Source organism: Pocillopora damicornis, chromosome 11 (genome assembly GCF_964200805.1).
Source record: "Pocillopora damicornis chromosome 11, jaPocDami1.2, whole genome shotgun sequence".
Taxonomy (NCBI): Eukaryota; Metazoa; Cnidaria; class Anthozoa; order Scleractinia; family Pocilloporidae; genus Pocillopora; species Pocillopora damicornis.
The window spans coordinates 22,165,108-22,178,228 of record NC_142680.1 but is presented as its reverse complement, the minus strand read 5'-3'; the positions used below and the strand labels follow the sequence as shown (position 1 = coordinate 22,178,228).

The window sequence follows — 13,121 nt, the reverse complement described above, 5'->3', positions numbered from 1 at the left end:
GTCGTTCTTTGACAAAACTGCGTTCTGAGCCATCTTTAATTTAAATGCACTTTTTATCCGAGCATATATTTTTGTGAACAGTATATCAAGAGAGCCGAAAGCTAATAGAGGAAATATATGTTATTCACCAGACGTGAGGTCCGTATTGAAAAAAACTGTGCCCGAGGTCTTGGATACCTCTATAGACTCAAGACGGAGGGCACAGTTTTTCCCAATACGGAACGACCTTGGCTGGTGAACAACATTTTTATTTTTTTCTAAAACCTAACAAATGGTTGCGAAAAGAACCTGAATGATAAAGCGCTGTAATTACGGCAAGATTCTCCGTAAACGGAACAATTTATGAGCGAGTAGATCGTAGAGAAAACAAGGGCAATGCAAATGAAAGAGAGAGGTTTCATCAAAACATGTTTATTTGCGTAATGATATTAAAAGGTGTTTTTAAACGCTTCCAGGAAAACTTCGAAACATTTTTGAAAAGTATTTGTCACGATCTGACACCTGTCAATTTAAGAGCGCGTAGGGACAAATCACATGCGCATTTTTTAACAAACAACAGTTCTGATTGTCAGCATGGCAAACAAATTTAAGCTAAATGACTCTGCAATGATGAAATCTTCAACGAAAAAAGTCAAAGGATCCGAAGGAAAGTATTTTCCGAAGACAGTGGATTAAGTTCAGTTAACTAATCACAATCGGAATCATCGCTAATGATGATTCTTCTTTTCTTGGGCTTCGTGGACTTTGGGCTTTCTCCTTTTTAACTAGCAATGTTGAACGTGAAGGTGTAGCCTTCAATTTTCCCGATGCAAGCAAGCGCCTGAGAAAACTTCTAATTTACTGACATCTTTGGGAAGATTCCCCGGCAAAGTGGTGTTCTCGTAGACGCTTACTGTCGATGTCTGAATACTTTCTTGGCCGGAGTGGCTTAAAATTAAGGACATTTTCCGCTGATGGTCGGCGGACGCTGCTTTGTAAGAATCGAGGCTCCTCAAATTTCTGTGCCCGCTTAATTGAGTGACGTAATTTAAGGAAACCTCTGCATCCATCAGGCGAGATATACACGTTTTTCGAACAGTGTGATTGGTAAAATTTCCCTGCAAGCCTGCTGATTGCGCAGCTGTTTTCATAAGCTTACAAATCTCGTTCTTGCCGAGTGGTGCCCTCATGTACCAGATGTTGCTGCCAGGTCGTCGCCGATAATTTATGGCCTAGTAAAACGGGCTGTCAGCGCTATTCATTTCTTCTGGACGGTGTCTCTTTAATTCCTTATAATAGAAAACTGGACAACGTTCGTTGTTTGTTGCCTGCGCGGTTGGATTAGATGCTCGTGTATCACCATCGCCGCGGCGGGTCTTGGATCCTCTTTCTGATTTCCAAATCAGAAATTCCTTGCCTGTTCCGCTGTCTTTTTGAAGAACAATGTCGCCCCATTTTAGTTTCCTGCTTTCGTCTCGGGCACAGAATCCAAAGTGCAGTGCCAATAACCACAAAACTGTGCGTTGGAGGGCTTCAGGGTTTTCAGCGCCGAATTTACCGGTGCGAAACAACAAATCTTCTTCGGCGTTGGATAGTTCTTTTGCAGCGTGAGGGCGATTTCCTTTCGCTTCTCCAAAAACCAGCTGTTTCTTTTAAGAGAGAAGAACTTCCCTGGACTTAAGGAATTCTCAGTCTTTGAGAATGTTCAGTTTGGAGTTCTTGTCGTTTAGATATCGTTGCAGGCTTCTTTTAAATGATTGTAGCGTTGCCGGCTCATACGATCCGCCATCTTTCTTCTTTATCACTATCAGGAACTGACATATCAAGATGTTGAGCTCGTCTGCCGGTATTTCTTCAATTTTTCTGGCCTCGCCCACCTCAAGAAAGAATCTTTTCCAAACGTGTAGGTCGTATTCTGTTTTTTTCACCTAGTTTTTTTGCACACTCGCCATCGTAAACTGAGTCTTCTGTTAGTTTTCTTTCCGTTGCGAGCCGATATTTTCTTTGTCACTGAACTTTTCTACCTCATCAGGGTAATAAAACTCGCTCTCACTGTGGTCTGAGTCCAAGACGAAATTAATATTTGCCGTAAAAAGTGAAAAGTTTATGCGATAAGTATCAGTTTAGTAAATGAAAAGTTGTAACGACGCAATTGATGTAATCTCATCACGCAAAGGATCGGATACCGCCCGCTGTGATACTGCCCGCTCTCGGAACCAATCAGATTGCAGGATTTGTAGAATACCGCCCGCTCACGACCTGAGAAAAAAACTAGAACATTTATTTTACTAAATCAACCGTCTTGTAGAGAACACCCGAGGTTCACTGCTTGAGTAAATCCGTGGTTTAGGTTAGACCTCGGGTCTTAAAGTTTTGATGAAACATACAATTTATATTGCTGCAACACTTTTCAGTACTTAAAGTAAGTTTCCTTCTTACTAATCAGTTACTTTCATTTAACAAATAGAGAAACCTTGACTGTGCTCTGGTCTGTTATAAAGCACGCAGGAAGTGGTTAGAGCACGAAAGAAGTGTAGGGAGAAACACGAGACGTAGTCGAGTGTTTCCCTCTACACTTCTTTGGTGCTCTAGCCGCTTCCTGCGTGCTTTATAACAGAACAGAGAACGGTCAAGGCTTCTCTATTTGTTTTATAATAAAGCATCCGTTAAATTTCCCAAGCAAACTCCCAAGCATTACTTTCAATTTTTAAAACAAACTTCATTTCTAAAGCGAACAACAGTGTCGTCAGCATGCTCTATACTCTCATAAACACTAGCTGAATAGATTAATGAATCCAGTTGCTTTCTCTTAAGAAAGCTGTCATACGCTGTCATGATGGGTGATGTATAAAAACTCTGACGTTATCTGTGCAAAACGTATGTCATTATATCGACCAACATCTTGACTTGTTGTATACACTAACTGAAAAGGGAAAAGTTTCGAATTTCTGCTCGAAAAAACTGCAATTTGGTCGAGAAAGAGCAGATAAGCCCTGTCTCCACCAAAAGCCTTGATACTAGACTTAGTGATTCGTGCATGAGTGACCAGTTAAGATTCTGAGTTGTTACCCTGATATGTCTCGAGCCTAAAACTGTCGCCGAATAGTCTCCCTTGGCGATTGGGCCTCTATGATGAGGTATTTTGAAATGTTCTTACTCTTATTAAATTGCAGATGTCGTTGGACTAACCATCAGATATTGATGGGAAACCGCTAATTTTCAAGCACAATTAAAGCTAGTTCTATAAGTATAGACAATGAGCAGTTATACGCCATACTTGTGTAATTGGAAGAATTCATTTCGCGACCTTCAAACCACTAATTTTCTAATATTTTTGCACTTTCATAATTTATTCATTACAATTTCGTGCAAATGTAAAACGTAGACTAAAGCTGGCTCGACATCATGACAGGACGGAAAATGCGTGCACTGTAAGTATCTCCCGTTGTCCTATACAGAGCCTTAGAAAAGTTCTCTAAGGCTTTGTATGGGACAACGGGAAGTACTTACAGTGCACTCGTTTTCCGTCCTGTCATGTCTTTATGGGGCATCCGGTGAAAACGCGTGAATCATTATATTGGTGCGGAAGAATTTTACTTCTTTAGTTATTTCGACATCCCTCAACGCACGAATTCAGGCGAATTTATTCATTCTATAAGTTGTGGAGTCCGAAATTAAGAGCGTCCCATCTGCTAGAAAATATTGCGCTGTAGAACATTTGCGCAAAAATGGAACTTGATACCTGTTCAAGACAAAGGGATTTTTTTATGACATCTTTGCTTCGAATAGTCAAATGATGATTTGAACCCTTCCAGACAAGTAAAAGTAATCCTTCGTTCTTAACGAAGTGATTTGTGACAGTTATATTGTTGTGTGTCATTTTGAAGTGATCCTTAAGTGACATACTCCAGTACATGACGAGATATAACCTCTCTCAGTTAGATTAACTTTGTATTCTTCCTTAATGTGACATAATGATAAATAACGTCACAAACTTGGGCTCCGGGCTTCTGCAGTGATCATGATGCTGACGAATAATGCAATGAGCGTATGTCTGTGACGAGAAAATTTTGCAGGGATTTTATTCTACGCATTAGCGTTAGTTCATGTCTTGTGTGAGCAAATTATTTTGATTTGATTCTATGGAATTATCTGCTGAGAACTTAGCGATTAGCGATTTCTTGCTCAACCCGACAGAAAATTAACGAAAGGAAGAAAACCATGGAGAACAATTCTCAAACTAAATTTTCACGCCACTCATTGATGTCTAAAAATGTAAAAGGGAAAAAAAGCTCAAAAGAAACTTAGGAAAGAAAGCAGGCCAGGGGCACGCTCCAGAGCTGCCAAAAAAGGTGAGGATCTGAACGGTAATTAGAAACGACAACATAAAACATTAAACCTAAACTATCATAACTTACAAATCAATTCTTTTTTACTTATTCAGCACCACGCTTAGAAAGAGAATTGAGAGGTAATTATTTTTGCACCATAAAGAGAGTGGCTTTGTATTCTTGAAACCCCCACGGACTACGGGTACTGGAGTCAGTACAATGTCAGTCTAACTTACCTGAGGTCGGTATATGCTTATTGCCCGTCTCATGAGAAAATTATGGACAGAGAGAGAAAATCAGGACGTTGGCTAGATATATCGATTACAATTCAGTTATTTTTAGTTTGAAGTGGAAAGCATTGTGGTTTCCTAATTTAGTTTCTTCATTGGCAAAGTCTGAGATTAAAAGAGCCAATCTCCTCGCCGTTTACCAATAAATCAATTATATTCACAGGCAGCTACAGCTCCCTGAAAGAGGACGGATGTTTTTCCGAAACGAATGCGATGCGTGGCATGTGCAACCAAAAAAATGAAACCATCATGACAACTGTTAAAGACTGAAATTTATGAGTAACACGGTCTAACTATTTTCTGTTGAAGTCTCTAATTCACGCAAATCTAATAAAAGGTCTGTTAAAGAGCTGTGAAAGGAACTAGTCAAATTCAGACTCAAATGTTTACCATATGTTACAGTATTAGGTCATGTATGGCATCACGTTCAGAGACGTCACGCGACGCAACCAACTCTGTCTCTACCGTTACGTAAAAATTTTGAACAAAGTAATAAGTATATTTTAACTGTTTCTCGTCGAGGAGCAGTATTATAAATTTAAGCCGTATATCCCTCGGAAGCTGAACTGCCCAGGGTTCTCTTTCGTAGATGAAAAATCTCAAAAGGTTAAACTGGAAAACACTTTACCTTAAAAAACGTTTTTAGGTTGAAATCTTAACGTCAGTAGTTGTCAGCGACATCCGGTGACAACAGCCTTTTACGTTCCTGACGACTTTTCTAACAAGCAACATTTAACATCAATGTCATCGGAGAATTATTTTGATAATTCTGAAATTCTTAAAAAAATTATTAAATTGAAAATTTTTAATAGCTTTTACATTAAAAAATTTGGAAAACTGCGACAGTCAGATTTGAATTACAAATTTTTAGAGTTCTTCCTCGAATTCGAATTGAAAAGTGTTCTCAAGTTTTTAGACGAGAATTCGATGGCACCCTTTCTAACTATAGTCAACCACTGTATCTCTACGGAAAAGGAACTTTTATGCTTTACGCTCAAAACACAAACCCTCTGAAGAAAATAGTTAAGATCTATACATAAATGCTTCTAATTTTTCTCGGTGAATTTTAGGGTAACACACTCTTAGTGGACCTTTTCACGCATATATTTAGTTCCTATAATTTGAGCGAATCATTTTGGTGATGTGAAGGGAAGATCTTGTAGTTAATGACTCAGCAGTTTTATACTACTCATTTTTTTTTCGCTATTTTCTGTTCACCTCGAGAATCTACTAAATAACCTTGACAAAAATTGCATTGGATATAATGAGGCACACCAAGGTATTGTCAGGGAAGTTATGGTAGCTGAAATATTCTTTACTGCTAGAGTAACAATTCAACTTTTTTGGCTCATTTGAATACTTGCTGTCTTATTGTAGACGAAGGGCAAATATACCTAGTAACTGACAGGAAATATAACAACTTTTGTTTATTTTTTCACGAGTAGACCCGGCATTAATAAATGTATTTTCTCACGTTCTCACAAAAAATAAAAAGATCAGTTGGTTGTTTCTGTTATATCACCCTGGTCTTTTGCATGCTCTTGACCTGAATTGACCTTAGTTTTTTTCCAAATCAATAGCATACACGTAAACATCCTATAATTAAGTTAACGTATACGTGCGAATCTGAAAACGCACATGAACCTTTTCCAGTGCTGGATATTCATCTGACGGTCCCTTTCGGCGCATGAATAAAAAGCAGTTGCACACATCAACCTCAACTATTAAACTATTATTATACTATATACACTATAACTATACTATACAGTTATATAAACGACAAGTTTTCCTTAGTGCTCATTATTTGCTTAACTGAAAACAATCCTGGGTTTATTCGCGTGGTAGCAATTGAAGCATATCCTTATAAATAATCAAATGTGTTCAATCGTAATGAATTTCATCGGCAAGTGTAAAATGTGATAGTGCAATCTGATCGGGTGAGTGTCGTAAGTTGATGATGTTCAGCAATGTGATTGTTGACATCACGTTTCCTCTTCGCCCGCATGTGTTCACACAAGTCTTGTTGTGAGGTTTCTGCCAGTCTCTCCGGTGTAGAAAGCTTGGCAGTCGGAGCAATTCATCTAATAAACCGCTCCCTGTCAAAGAACAACTACAACGCCGACTTCATCCGACGAAACATTCACCCACCTATTGCAACTACCCAAACAAACCACAACGCAACTCCTACGACTACAGCAACCATACCGTACATAAAGGGCATGTATGAGAACATCTTGTACATCCTAAAACTCTTCAATATCCACGTCGCCCACAAACTCATCACCACACTACGTCAATTAAGAACAAACGTGAAAGACAAAGACGAACCGAAGAACAGACAGAGCGGTTTATACGAAGCACATTATAGACTGGGACTCTGCAAAATGCCTAACCTACAGTATTAACTACTTTCAAAGACCAACTCTGAAAAGCTGGTTTACGTGCGCGGACCAGACTCCCCTCAACAGGTGTTAACTACTACTGGCACCGTGCAAACGACTCATTGATGACGTTAACACTACAAATGAAACGAACAGAACGACCGAACTTTACTAGCGGATGGAATCAGATCAATCACGACCGACTTACGCTACTTGAGTCTTACAGCCAATAACATCACGGCAAAACTGACCAATCAGCTTATACGAACCGGACTTAGAACATTCGCGATGGCGTAATGGTTAGTGGACTCCGGGTCAAGAGGTCTGGGTTCGAAACCTGGCCAGGTCATTGTGTAGTGTTCTTGGTTTGTCGGTCGGGATTAAGAAATAATAATAAAATAATAGAGTAAGATGAGATCGTAGCTCTTCTGAGTCACTATGACTTGAGGTGGCAAAAGTCATCTGTTTGTGCCTAGGTCATTACTTTATGGAAGATATTCTTCTATTGTTGCCAGGTTGAAAATATTTTTTTGAAAAGTAAAGCAATAGTTTTCTGAATTCAAAATCATTCCCACACATCTTAGTTTTTAGTTCAGTATGTCCTACATTTGTAAGGATACTTCAAGGAATGGCAAAAAAAAAATCCACAGTGGTCCCTCTCCTGCTTCCTGGCCCTGCTTCTCTCCCTCAGTGGCCTGCAGGCGGGAGTAACTGGTATGGTTGAGACGAATGTCCTTGATAATCAACTGCAAACAGGACAAGTGGAGATGCCCACTCTTGTAGGTGCGGTAAAAGACAGTGGTGTCCTTGATGTTACACTCGAGGAAGGTGAACAGCAACAAGAAACCATTTCCAGGGAAGGTGAACAAATTGGTAAACACGAGATCGCTAAGGTGTTTTGCGATCGTGGTTGCCAGACGAGACTGCGTTCAGACGCAGAAAGTTTGAATTCACATTTCTAATTCAAAGTGAGTAGAAAACGAGCGCAAATGTTTTAAACTCATTTTACAAAGCTATTCTTCATTGAACTGAGCTACGCTGACAGTCTCCTTCGTAGGGGAAAGCAGTTTAAAACTTTTGCATGGAGGCTACGCATACTCTTTTCTGGGAACCAGGAAGTAACGCCGAGGAAGACTTTTTTGTTGATTGATGAACGCCTTCGCTAAACATTTTTTGGGGCTCATGTCATATTAATTAATGTTCGCCTCTCCTTTTCAGATTTTCGTTACCAACGCATATATGCCACCGTAAAAGGATTCTTTACAAAACGATTTAATCTAGTAGAGTATCTCTGTCTAATCCGAAGAACTAGTGATAATTCTATCACTCCAAAAGACTTAAACCCCTTAACTCCCAAGATCTGATTGTTAATTCTCCTCTCGCGCTGCTACACATTTCCTTTTAACGAGCTGTTCAATCAATTGATTTATGCATACGGTATTTCATTTTCGTCAAACGCTTAAACGTTAATTCATATGATCAAATTTCTTTCAAACAAAGAACACTAATCAAAAAGAAAACGGCTTTGAATGGAACATGAACTCGATAGACTAGAAAAACGTAAAATAATAAAAAAATGTAAAAATAATAAAATTAAAGTATAACTAATCAGATCGAATGAAAGTGAGAGTCATGTGAAGCGCTCGAGAAGTATTTTAGTAATGTTAAGGTTTTTGTATACGAAATATGCTGAGTTTTTGGGAGATTTCTACTCCAAGCGCAGTCTAAAAGTATATTTTTGTTGCTTTTGGCCTCGCACCAGCTACAGGCATTGTAATCAACAACGTATGAATAACTGGGTTTAGTTTCTAAGGAAATTGTGGTGCCGCGTCGGTGAGGGGTACAACAAGACAATTTGGTTTTATAATCCAACTGCACAAGGTAGAGTTCAAATAACGCGAATATATGTATATATATCACATGTGTACAGTTGGTTATTTTGTACTGTAAAAAAACCTGTTTAACCGGTCGGCTACGCACGCTGCGCTTCTCTATCCACTTTGCTTTTCCCGCCTTATGAGAAATGAGCAGAAAGACATGGCGAATAAAAAGCAGTTGGATCATAAATAACCCAGTAGACTATTCATTGGTTTGTGGTATTGCCTAGTACTTTCACTCCTTGTTTGAATTTGACGAGCCTGTGGGGAAAGTCAAGATACGGCACAACTCGCCAGATAAAGAAAATCCGAAAAAATCCGAAAAAAATCACCATGAATTTTATTTCGCAAGATGATCATCTCGCAGCTGGAGTTTGGGCTGCCTGTGGTGTGAGTTCAGACAAGGTGAAGTAACGCGATATTTTCCTCCGTTTGAAGGTCATGCTCTTTTTCTGTTACAAAAATGAAAACATTAGGTACACAAAGTGTCCCATCTCAACCCGCCCATGCTACGTATACCTATGTTTTTATAGATGATGTCATGGATCAGGGGGCTGTGCACAAAGAATAAAATTAACCAGAAATCTTGGGCTCATTTGATAAGTGTGGTGGTTTGTGGTCTTCGCGAGAGCCTCGTTGATTAAGATCGAGATTTATCGGGACATGAAAGTTTCGCATTTCATTTTTTTGTATTATTTTTAAGTCAAACGTGTTTTTACGGCTCCTTTACGCGCAACGAACACGCCTAACAACTCACGTTCCATCACGTACCATAAAAAAAACGTCCAAAGTCCATTAGAATATACCCAATCATTGCACTACGTGAACATTAGGCAATTTTTCACGCGCTTGAATTGTATTCCATCAACCAAATTCGCATCTACGCGCGCCCGTGTGTTATTCACTATTTATGACTCATTTCCTCGGGAAAGTTCACAGTGCGTCATCAACTTTTGGTTTTCCTAAGAATGTCACGCAATGGTAAAAACATCATTATGGTCGTGAAACAAAAAGTGAGTCATTTGCATCATTTTGGTGGCAGCGAGAAATTTTTAACGCTCGCCATCCCCAGCTCGAAGCGTTGCTTCTAGGTTATCGCGAGCTAAATTTCAGAGGAATAAAATCAAATATTCCTGCGTCGTGAGACCACTAGGAAAAGAGTACCCTCTCGACACCGTTCGTGTTATAAGTCACCTTCTGAAGAACTCATCCAAATAACTTCGGTCTTGCAAAATTTTACAAATTTAACAGGTTCTTAAGGACGAATTCAACGCTCCATCGCTGACGAAACGTCGTTTTAAGGTAAGCTCTGAAACAATTAATAAGACCAAGAGGATTTTTGTCTCACCCACTCGCAGTGTTCCATCAATAACATTGCCAGTTTGTATTAACAAAGAAAAACTTATTACATTGTAAAATATAGACAATCCGGTATGAGGCGTGGGGTCTTGGTTTCATATAGGTCTTTCAGCAAAGTGAGCCGGCAACAACACACTAGACCATATGATCGCAGACAAGAGCAAGTTATGAAAATGTTATCGATTATTGATTATAAACAACCGTCTACGTGTTACATCCTGTTCGCATTATAGAAATTGAAAGAGGAAGCAGTTGTCACAAACACACGTTTCGAGGGGAAGATGTAAAACGCTCCTTGCTTATTAAATGATACAAAACTTGGCAGGTATTTTAAGTCAGAGAAAATTTTAAGGCGACAAATCAAAATACGAATTCTTTAACACATCATTTGACCTCTTTTGAAAAAATGTAGGTTATATTAAGAACACAGCGTAACTGAATATTTATCAGCACACCTGTAGAAAATGAAAATAAGCTGAAATCCAGCTCACACATAGATTTTGGAATAAATGATCGTCTTCTTTGCTCTTTTTTTTGTCCTACATAAATTAACGAGTAAACCACATGCTCCTCGTTCTTGTTCGTCATAACTCGAGTTGGAAATTCAACGAAAATTTGAAATGAGATTGCCTAATTGCATTTGCTCGTTCCACATAAAATCATGAGTGTTACCCGTTGGTGATTTTCATTGAAGACATTCTGGGTGGCGAATATTTATCTATAAGTTTAGTTTGAAATGACAGACAGAAATAGATCCTGAGCGATCTTGGCAGGAAAATTTTGAAGATCCGTAAAGATCTTGGAAAGAAAATAAAAGACCTCTGAAGATCTTGACTAGAAAATGAAAGATCCTTGAAGATTTTGAACATTTATTTTTTATCCCACACATTTCTTTATAATTGTTTCTAGGCCAAGGCCTGGAGAGGTCAAGTATGATCGATATCTCGGATTTCTGGTAATGGAAAACTACCTTGTTGTCTCAAATAGAGTGAATCAATACTTAGAAACGGAATTACCATCAGAAAAGCAAGAAGAAGGAGGCAGTAGGGGAGGGAGTGTGCAGATTTTTGGGATATGTATATTTCTTTTTATTTTGCTTCCCTGACCTAGTCTACTGATTACAAATTTTATTTCGCCAATTAAAATTCCATTTTGCCAAATTAAACTTCGCTTCATCGCGTGTCATTTCCTTGTAAACAATCTGCATTTAATCACGTATTCTAATCGCAAAGTCCAACCCCACTGGAAAAAATTCACACTAACTGCTACCGATAGTGAACTTTTAACGCAATTCTCCCGCGTTTTTACTTTTTCTACGAATAAACTCGGCTTCTAACTACCTTGAACTTAATCCAATCGCGTGTTTATTCCTTGTAAACAACCTGAATTTTATAAAGTATTTCACACAGAGTGGGAAAAGGCCAGATAGGCAACAACCAATCAAGGAGTCCTCTCTCAAATATTATCCTTTTGTCTTGTGAAATGTATCTTCATTGGTCGAGATCGCAATATATCTTTGGTTAGAGTCTATTGGAGATACAACAGAGTTTCGGTTTAATTTTCGTAATAGAATTACATGGAATTATATTTTTCAGGCATCTAACTGTAGACGAATAATTTTGATTTTCTCTCTGGTAGAGGAACGGCAGTAAGCGTGGTCTCTTTCGCAACTATTATTTGGTCTCATCACGCTACGCGCTCTCTCTCCGTCGGGGAATAGATGGCGTTGTGTGACGAGACCAAACAACTGCTGCGAAGGAGAAAACAGTAAGCGTGGCACCCATCCATTTTATTTTTGCTTAGAAGTATTTAGACAATAGAGAAAATAAACCACAAGATACCTGTGTGAGTTAAGCTAAGTTACCTTTTTTATCTCTTTCTCTTAAGGTGAAGTAATGCAATATTTTCGATCTTTTATAAAGTTATGCTCTTTTTCTGTTACAAAAATAAAAACATTAGGTACACAAAGTGTCCCATCTCATCCCACCCGGTCACAAAAAAATAAATCTTGCATGCTACGCATGTCTATGTTTTTACTTGGAAGCCAGAAAATTCCCAATAAACTAGTTTAGTGCGAGTGACATTAATGCATGAGTATCACCTTGCTTTCGTGAGCTGTACTGAGAAATATTGGCACTATGACATTTCTATACTGCCGTAACCTTGGGCCAATATTCCCTAGTAAAGACTCGTGCTCGAATGGTTAGTAAGAAGTTAGTACTGGCTTTCGAAAATGTGATCTACACTGTACATGTATCTAAGGCTATTTTGAATTCCAGAACAATTGATTTTCTTGTTCCTCTACATTTCTTGAAATTTTTTGTACGTGAAGACAGCCAGCAAGGATTTTATGATATTTGAAAAACAACTAGTCTGGATTATCAGGATAGTTAAAGTTAGCATCAAAGACAAATCAATTCTGTGCACAAAACAGTGTAAACATGAAATGATTGCAAAAACAATTAGTTTAATATACATATACTGGTAAACCACAAACATCAGCACCTGTACCAAATTGAAATCCATATCAACATACACCAACATGCATTAGTGTATATATTTCATTGTTTTCCCTGTCATAAGTGTCCAGTTGAACTAACAGCCAGCTGCACAAATATGGATGTCGGGTTCAACTGGAGAAAATTGAATAAAAAACTTACACATTTTGTAAGTTTTGACCAGTAATCCCTATTTAAAAATCAGCTAAGAGAATTTTACTTTGGTTTTGCAAAAGTTGTTTCTTATGAGAAAGGATTTACCATAAACTCTCCCCCCTTATGGAGACATGGTGGCCTTATGATTAGTGAGGTGGAGTCAGGGTCAAGAGATCTGCATTTGTAACCTGGCCAGGTCATGTGTTTTGTTTTTGTGCAAAATAATTTACTCTCATAGTACCCCTCTCCA

General features: G+C 38.5%; 1 protein-coding gene and 1 pseudogene across 1 annotated transcript in view; both read right to left on the bottom strand.

Annotated features, from left to right (window-relative positions):
• LOC113678410 (uncharacterized) overlaps positions 1-13,121 on the bottom strand; it is a 182,325-nt gene that overhangs the window by 100,811 nt on the left and 68,393 nt on the right. The window lies entirely within an intron of this gene.
• Positions 686-2,814, bottom strand: LOC149038284 (uncharacterized protein KIAA1958-like; annotated as a pseudogene).